General features: G+C 41.1%; 1 protein-coding gene across 2 annotated transcripts in view; it reads left to right on the top strand.

Annotated features, from left to right (window-relative positions):
- Positions 1–364: 364 nt before the first annotated feature.
- Positions 365–9,680, top strand: part of LOC144004490 (thyroid hormone receptor alpha-B) — a 107,097-nt gene continuing 97,781 nt past the window's right edge. The window contains exons 1-5 of one of the 2 annotated variants that reach the window (XM_077501644.1): positions 365–487; positions 965–1,071; positions 1,454–1,634; positions 2,117–2,191; positions 4,261–4,375. The gene's annotated coding sequence lies outside the window, so the exon portion shown is untranslated. Of the gene's footprint in view, positions 488–921; positions 1,072–1,453; positions 1,635–2,116; positions 2,192–4,260; positions 4,376–9,680 lie in introns of both variants that reach the window. The other variant, XM_077501646.1, reaches the window with a different exon arrangement.

The following is a 9,680-nucleotide window of genomic DNA, read 5'->3' as shown; positions in this document are numbered from 1 at the left end:
TCATCTGTGTCCTTGACATTCAAGGGCAATATTTAAAAAACGAAACAAAACAAAGAAGATTACTATAGGATAATTTATTTTTTATTTCACATTTAAATATAAATGACTCAAGTCAGAAACAACTTCAACCAAATTTCTCAGAAGAAATTCGGTTTCTCTGTTTAATTCTAATTTGCATTTAATGTTATTCATCTGAGCTAGAGTTTATCAAGAAGCAAGTACAAAATTGGACACATCAGTCAATCACAGAGCATATTTCCATTATTATGAATATATAATTATTTGGGTTTTATTCATGTAGTGGTGCCAGTTTCTAAAACAGTACGTCAAAAACAACATAAACCAAAACGCTCTCGCGAGCAAAGGCGGTACTACATATCCCAGAATGCATCACGCGGCCCGCCTCACAACTGTACCCACTCTTTTGTTGACACTGATTGACGCTGTTTTGCGGCCACCTGGATCCCGAGAAGTCGAGTCGCTAAAGGTAAATGTCATAACAATGAAGTGTACTTTTTTTTTTTATACTTGTATATTTTTTTTTTTACACAATACGGCGCACATACCTACTTGTTAACTAGTTCTAAACATTAGTTTAGGAGGGCTAGTTCTAGTTCTACGGCTTTGAAATGAGCGTCACAAGATGCTATACAAGGTAGCTAATTGTTTCGACAAAGTGGCGGCCCTGTATAGTATGTGGCAACTTTTTTTGTTGTTGCTGTTTTGAATGTTTTACTGCTAAAGGAAGTAGTTCGGAAAGTTTGCTTAGTCAGGTTTCATTAACTAGCCATTGCAGTGCGTTCAGCCTGAAAACTGACATTACGTTTTTAAGAAATGACATTTCACCTTTATTGAAATGCCATTTAAAAAAAAAAAAAAAAAGCCTTCAGTATGATTTCCAAAGGTTAATGCACTTTGCAGGATTCAAGTGAGCTTGATTCAATAACTCCACATTCCTGTCCAGGAAGGTGACAGGTGGCAAGCATGTCTGCCTCACAGTTCTGAGATTATGGGTTTGAATCTCAGCTTCCTGCGTGGAGTTTGCTTCTCCTTTGGCGTGGCTTTTTCCAGGTAACCCTGCTTCCTCCCATCAATATTCTAGACTTGTTTTGAATAATGTCCTTGTCATTTGCTTTTTCCTGTAAGCAAAGGTAATAGAGAACGATTGAAATGGAAAAACTTTTATCTTAAGGCTATATCGCTCAGCCCGAGTCTAAATTATTAAGAAGCTACATTTTGACTAGTGAGATGGAATTACCAGAGAGAAAAAGAAATACAAAAACTACAGTTACTAAAATAAATAAAAATGACTAAATGTTTACGAGCAGCATCTTCCAATCTTAATCACCCCTAACCCTGAAATTAATAAATAAATACATAAAAATAAAGATTTCAACATTATTCTTTACATTCATATACAAATTACAAGCTTCTCTCATGTTGGCTCCTGCAGAACCCTCCGGAATAAAGAGGATGAGCGCCAGCATGGGTTGTCTTTCCAGCCAATCACATTGGGTATCTGCACTGGCGAAGGCTCGTTACAACATGCCGCCTGCTCGCAAAGTGAATTCCGTTTGAAGGAGCTTTCATGTGGTTGGCGTTGGCGATGAAAGTAGAGGAAGGCGCTGTCAAACGTGAGTGACGTGCACGATGGAGGAAGTGTCTCACTCAAGCTTGTTAGTCCAGACCTTTCTCACTTTATCGTCCAAGGTGGCTTGAAATTTTTATTTTACAAATGTTTGAATTAGTGCGCTACATTTGAATATGAATCCACCTTTTCCCACACAAAGATGTCGTTTTATGATAGCATCATCTAGTTTAATTTACATGAATCATTTAATGCAATGTGAATGTCAAGCTAGCTGGCCTTTGATGTTAGCTGCTAGAAGGCTAATGGTGTACATAGCAGTGTTTTTCCCCACCTGCCGATGCCGCCCGATGAATAATGAATGAGCCCAGCAGCAGTGTGGCTCAATGAAGGAACACTTAACCCTTGATGTCATGTAAGCCGACAGAGGAAGTGATCAATCCATGTCGGGTTAATGGAGGCCATGTAAACATTGTTGCTGATGGACCCTGCCTCCCTTATTCACTCACTTGTCTGCTTCCTTTGCAGTCTGCACCATACAAACAATGATCATACAAACTGAGACCAACACCAGACTGGTGGATAATACGTCAATGCATTCAGGTACATTCTCACAATGACATTCTTGGAAAATGTCCCCTCTTGGGTTACATAGGAGTAGATGGACTCGCAAAATGGCTTTCTTGAAGCTACGGCAGTTGCACGCACTGCTCGTTGTAGGAATAAGTTGAACGGTGGCGGCGATCCAGCAGGAAAGAGTCTGTGCAAGACGTGCGGTGCACTGCCCAATACGTAATAGGTAAAATTAGTTGCCGATGACGAGTCATACAGACACCAAACACGCAGCCAGTTAAAGTATCACCTTTTGACAACCAGCCAACCTTATACTCTCATTTGCTGATGCTCACGTCACTCACCAAGATCAGGCCAGCTCACGTTTTTTAAAGACATACACAAAGTCACAGTAGAATGTGAGGATTGCAAGCCCGAGTGCACAAAAATAATAGCAGCACATCATGATTCCATGTGTTCAATGTTATATCGTAATACTCAATAGAATACTCAATTCTAAAAGTATTCAAGCTACTGCCCTTGTTAAAAAACAAACAAACAAGTATACCTTAGAACTATGGTCCCAAAGCACTTCAAACCCAGTCTCAAACTCATTTTAGGACATCACCCTTAAAAATAAACGGCATGCAGATGGTTTTGAAAAGAAGCGCGAGGACACTAGCAAGCATGTCACCACTTTCGCAACTTCTAAAGAAAGCAATTTTATTCTATAAATGTTTGACTGGTTAGCACGTCCGCCTCCCGGTACTGAGGACGCAAGATCGAGTCCAGGCTCCGGCCTTCCTGGGTGGAGTTTGCATGTTTTCCCCCTGCCTGCGTGGGTCTTCTCCGGGTACTCCGGTCTCCTCCCACATAATTGGGTGCTCCGAATTGTGTGCTTGTGCGTGTGGATGGTTGTTCGTCTCTGTGTGCCCTGCGATTGGCTGGCAACCAGTTCAGGGTGTACCCCGCCTACTGCCCAGATCCAGCTGAGATAGGCTGCAGCACCCCCGCGACCCTTGTGCGGAACAAGCGGTTCATGAAAATGGATGGATGGATGGATGGAAATATTTGACTGAGTGGTGCAGCGGTAGTCTTATTTTACATTATACTGCAATTGATGATTTTCGTTGGGCACTTAATGTTTGCACCTGGCGTTGAGCAGCTAGCCAATACCTGCTCATCAGAAAAAAAATGTTAAAATGTCGTGGTAAACATTAGTAAGATTTTATTTTAATAAAATCATTCATTGTCATGTTTAATAATGTAGTAAAAAAAACTTGGGAACAAGTGAAAATGATGCAACAAAAATGACAGGATTCTTGAAGTGTGGGCCACAGGCTATACTTTGCCCACCCCTGAGTAACTCCGTCTGTTGTCAACACTTGTTACGGCCCTGTCATGTCATTTGTGTTTGAACACGTCCCTTGTGAAGTTGAGTTGTGGAAACTGTGCGCTTTTTTTTTTTTTTTTGGTGATAGTCTGCACTGTCAAGTTATTCATTTATTCATAGAAGAGAAGCTTTCTTCGTTCAAAGATTCTCCTCACTTGCAATTGAATTAGCAGCGATCCGCCCGAAGAATCTTTTGATTTTTGTGTGATTTCTTTCTCCTGACGGAGGACATTTGCGCGCGGGACTAAACAACATCAACATTCATTATCAACATCAACATTCGTCCTCTAACGTGTGCGGTTACTTCTAATATCCTAATAAGCGGCAGGATTAGTCAAGTGTCATAAAAACATCCAGTGGCTGCCTCGTTGTCTGATGGCCGCTCGGAGTGATGCATCACTGTACTCGTTAGTCCCCGGCTGTAATTGATGAAGAACAAGCTGCTCGCCTCGTCTTAACGAGCATGCAGATTGTAATTAAGTGCAAATCCTGCGCTCTCCCACGCTGCATTTGTCTCAATAACATCTCATACATGTCAGTCACAAAAAGTACAGCGTGCAGTCGATTCAACTGACTTTACAAGTAGCAGATAGTGACGATTTTTTCTTTCTTTCTTGCCACCCCAGTTAAAGTTGACTGTCAAACGAAGCAGCCATTGTTTGAATACAAAATTTCATTGAACGCAATAACGAAAAAGTTGTGAACAAACCCTTTCTTTCTGACGCAGATGATGATTTGCCGACGTGTCAAACTGCACTATGGCGCCACCTACTGCAGAGGAGGACTTCATCGATGCCATATTTTTAAGTATCTGTGGCTGGGTACCTGAACAAAAACATCAGGTAGGACAATTAGTTTTATTTATCACCACTTCCTTGTTGGTCAGTCATGGCACTTCTTTGATTGGGTACACTTGGTTTACGTCACCTGATGATGAATGATTGATTTCGGATAATGACGTGCCCAGTGAAGTGGCTGAGTGATAATCATGGGAACGACCAATTAGAACCACGCAGCTGTGTCCATCCATGTGTGGATCTTGAACGTAAGCGAGGCTGACGGCTCGTCCTCATCGTGAGCAGACCAAAGATGATCAATTTATGAGAATATTTTCCGGGATTATGTGCTGATGTCTCTTCATTGCTGCGAGCAACAATGGACCGTGACGGCCACTAATCCAGACGGCTTCATCGGGCCTGATTTTCCATCTTTCTCCGAGCTTTATCGTGTTTACGCACGCCGATGCAAAGCGAGCGAAGCGCCTGCCAGACTCCCACAATTCAACGAGCCGTCTGGGCTCTTGTTGACATGCCAAGAAATCATTTCCTGATATTTTTCTTCCCCCCCCCGCCAGAAGATTGTGGCCCAGCTCGCTGTTTCTGTGGCAACGTGTTTGTGTTGGACACAAAGCCTGATTCTTATTTGTCTTGATGCCCGCCTTGTTTTTTTTTTATTTGCACATCTACCTATCCTAGCCATCAGTCATACATGGAAAGGAGCAGTATGGGCATAAAACAAAATCTCTTCTTTCCCCCCCCCCCAGATTTCTTATTTAAACCAATTAATCCCCCATTCTTAGAGAAAAAGCGAATGATAAAGACTTAGACTTAGACTTAGACTTGACTTTATTGATACCTTTGAAAAAAAATAAAATAATACTGAATAGATCAATAACATTATCTACTCTACCACATTAAATCAAACCACAAATAAACTTATGTCTCGCTATGAGCTACTTTGTGCAGCCTCACGTCCTTATATGGGCAAAAGTCGGTCATGTGCATATGCTAATGAGGAGCATCTGGCACCTGCTCTCAGCCCGCGTGCATTAACAGGTAGCAGCAATCACATTCAATTTAGACTGCCTTCCTTTCTTGCATGAATACATGCACGCTTCACTTTTAAGAGTTGCTGACTGAAATTAAATGAAATATTCATGTTGGTCAACACGTGACTTCCAGTCACCGCCCGCTTCTTTGGACCTTTGACCCCTTGCGCCCCTCTCTAATTTGTCCGCAAAAGTACTTTGACTTATACTTGTGAATAATGAATGCGCAGGGAGGTCATGTGGTCGCCGTCGAGCCTCGCTGCTTCCTCCCGATGCCACGCGACGGAACGTCCACTTCAACTTGCCGCACAGCAAGCAGCACAGATGTGCAACAGACAATCGCGGACAAATTACAGCCGGCAACTGGCCCTCGCACACCGACAAACTCAAATGTAACAAAAAAAATGTGAAGCCTTATCCTTACTTGGGAAAAGTGCGAAGGCTGTTCTGTAGAGGAAGAAAAGGGTGAGAAGAAAGACTGTGACTAAAAGGGCAATTTTCATCTTGTCGCTTTCAAAATAGTCATCACGCCCTCATCCTTTGCAAACGACCGTAGGATAGAACTTCGGAGTGATTGATGGCCCTTTGAGAGGCCGATGTCAATGATAGCGCCATTCAGTGACCGCATAAGCACCAACTTCCAAGCATCCATTTGCGGTGGCACAAAGACTCTCCGGAACGCTTCTCTTTGTAGATGCAGGTACATATGAATCGACAAATACACAACGGTGCCTTGAGATTCGTTCCATGACTCAAAAATTGCGATTGGAAAGGCCATTAATCCGTTCCAGTTTTTTTTTTTAAACATATTCAAATAATTCATTAGAATGTAACGAATTCAACAATATATGCATCATTATTAATTCATTGTGACTCCTTCCGGCATGCACAACTTGGCCATAGGGGGCACTATAATACTGTCATGCAGGCATAAACGTAGAACTACAGGAATTTAGTCAATACACGGCAGTAATATTAGTCATTTTTTCTGCAGAGGATAAAGATTATATGCCTGTTTGTATTAAATATCTGTTGTTAGTGTTAAGTGGCATTTTTAAGTGTTGTCAATTAAACTAAACCAGAGGTCTCAGACTCCAGTCCTCGAGGGCCGCAGTACTACATGTTTTAGAGGTTTCTCTCCTCAAACACAGCTGAATTATTTAATGAGGATCATTATCAGATTCTGCAGAGCTTGCTGATGAATCAGGTTTTTTTTTAGGAGAGAAACCTCTAAAACATGCAGGACTGCGGTCCTCGCGGACTGGAGTTTGACACCTGTGAACTAAACAAACATTTTATAAGGCAAAGATAAGCGGTTTTATTTACACAAAATGTTTTTTTTTTTTGTTTAATTTGACAACTTTTCTTATTTTAACATATTTTACTTTACTACACATGTATTTTGTGGTTGTTATTTGAATTTATATTTATTTAAAGTTGAATTTTAGTATATGAATAAATACTGTTTTGAAATCAATAATTATTAATCTCTTTTATTAATTGTGATTTCAATATCAATCAAAAATAATCAGGGTTATTTATTTACCCATAATCAGTCCGCAGATTTCCACGAGAATTCCCCTGATCGAAAATTAAATCAGTTTTATATAAACAGAAGATTGCACAATATAACGAGACTTAGGGATGACTGTATGTTGGTCATTTCTATTGTGAAAGATCATGCGGTACAACTCAGCCATTATCCCAACCCATTATCGGCGATCCCGCCCCACTTCATGGAGTGAGCGCACAAGTGTGCCTTCTGAACGCTTGCGCTATCTCTGCTGTTATTGAGGAGAGATATTACACACTGCGACTAATAAAGCCAGCTCGGCGTGCGCGTGTCAAGGGTCAGGTGCGTTATGAGCTGACTTGTGCGAGGGGTTTCCTGACATTGTTCTCAGCGGAGTCATGACAGAAGAGATATTAAAAGTCAACAAGACGGCCTTTATTAAGAAATTGTCCAATTGTGTTCTCCAGAGAGAGAGAGAGTGGACTACCGCTTTGATTTCTTGAACTAGCAGTTTTTCTGCTTTTGGAGTTTTGGTTTTGTCACTTCCTAGTGTATGGTTGCATATGGTGTTAAATGGAAAATCATTTTTTTCTTACAATATTTTTTTCCACTGATAGAAAGAGTTAATTACATTGGCATTATTCAGAAAAGTTTTTTTTATTTTTATTTATTTATTTTTATTTATTTTATTTTTTTATTACAATGTTTGTACTGATACTAAAGTAACAAAAATATGCTGTGGCGCCACCTTGTGACATGGTTGAAGCAATCTGAAGTGAGTTGAGCCACTTACTGTATTTTAGGCTACATTCATACTGCAGGCAAATGCGACCCAGATCGGATTTTTTTTGCCCAAATGCGACCTGTATCTGACTGTTGTTTTATCTCATTCTGAACGGCACAATTCCGATTATTTTTTTTTTCATATCCGACCTGGGTCGCTTTCTTTCATATGTGTTCCTAGATCGGATACGTATCCGAATTTTTGCAATGCGACCGCAGTCTGAACGGCCAGGTCGCATATATCCGACCTCTTATATCCGGGCGGGGGTATTACTCGGGAGATGTACGTGAATCGGCAAAGTTTTGAGCAACAGCTGTGACTTTATATTTTACTTTAATCCCACTTGAATCATGAAGCGAAAAGTTGACATTTGTGGTCATATTAGCAATTTAGCCACGCAGACGGCTCATTTATTACGCGCGGCAATGACGTGACATCATCGTTAGGGGAGGGGGAAAAAAAAAATAGAGGTGACCGTGAGATGAGATGCTCCAACAGGATCGCCTCGTTTCTGCCTCCTCCCGCAACACTCCTCTGTAGATATGAGATTGTAAAAATATGAGCCGCAACGACAGACATAAAAGTCCGTGGTCCTGACACGCTGGACCATACGTATTTACTTCCGCAAATACAGCGTTTTGAGTGACTTTGTCTCTTCTTCTGCACGTGCTGGTCACTTTGGGGACTCGTACGTTCACACAGCAGACAGGCTGAGGTTGCACTTAATATCTAATGTGAACGCTCACTCAAAAAAAATCGTATTTCACCAAAAATTCGGAATTGAGCATTAAGACCTCAAGTGTGAACGTAGCCTTAGACAAAAGTAGTGCTTTGCCACCATCTTGTGGCAATTAAAATCAACTTCCACTATTTGCAGCGGGACGTGGCCCCAATCCGCCGCAAATTCACTGTAAACCTCCTCACTTCTTCTTTTCCTTCCATTCGACACAATTTATGCTTGACCATTTCGAGAGATCGCCCCCCCGCTCCCCTCCAAGCGCTCACATGCAATGGTGGCGTCAACGGCGCACCGGAGACAGACGGCTGCTGACTAATAATTCATGGTCTCCACTGGAGGTCCATGCAGAGGCGAGCGCTTTCGCCATTTTTTTTTTCTTTTTTCGCATGGATGCATTGCATGTTGACGACATAATGTCTGCTTGAAAGTAAATGTCACATTGGAAACCTCCTCGTAGATAATCAGCGTTTCTGCCAGTCAAGTAAAAAGTGAAAGCTAGGTTCGGCAAACTGGAAATGTTCATCTTCTGGAGTGTGAGTTTTTAGCTAATTTTTGGGTGCGGAATCCAGAAGTGATCTCTATATCATAACAAGTTTTTGAGCTATCGGATCCCCGTTTTCTTTAAAAACAACAACAACAAAAAATGTATGTAAATAAAACACTAAGATGGAATAGTTACAATCTTTGAAAACTTAAAAAAAACTGTATAAAATGAAGTCAAATGAGAAATTTGAGTGTTTTGCCCATGATGAGTAAGAGAAAAGCCCACACTTAATCCTCTTAATTCCTGCTATGCTAGCTTTCTGTTTGCATATATTGATAGGACGGACCTATTGGGAGCTGCACACAAGAGTCCAATCGTAATCAGCTCTTCTTATTATTGTCTTACTACAGTTAATCAGGTAGGTAAGATGTAGCGAAAACACTTGACATACTAGAAAAAAAAACAAAATGAAATTTTGGAATCAGCATGTCAATTTTAGCTTTAATCAGGATAAAAATCTTACTCAACAGATTTTTTTCCCCCCCAAATAGTTCCCCAGTGTACCGGTAATGTCTTTTATCCATGATACAACAATTAGGTTTTGTTGTGTAGTGGCTATGTGATGATGCAATGTTTGGCGTCATGGTTTCACTTTTATTATCCTACGCCTTGAATATCACTTTCTGGCATTTATCAGCCTGCTCGCCCTAATCGCAGAATGAGCACAGGAAATCGCCTTTTTGCAGCGCGTTGGTATGTGTGAGATTCATGTGTATGTGTCGGGTGGGGATTTAGCCGC

This window comes from Festucalex cinctus, chromosome 17 (genome assembly GCF_051991245.1).
Source record: "Festucalex cinctus isolate MCC-2025b chromosome 17, RoL_Fcin_1.0, whole genome shotgun sequence".
Taxonomy (NCBI): Eukaryota; Metazoa; Chordata; class Actinopteri; order Syngnathiformes; family Syngnathidae; genus Festucalex; species Festucalex cinctus.
This window is presented reverse-complemented; position numbering and strand designations above follow the sequence as displayed.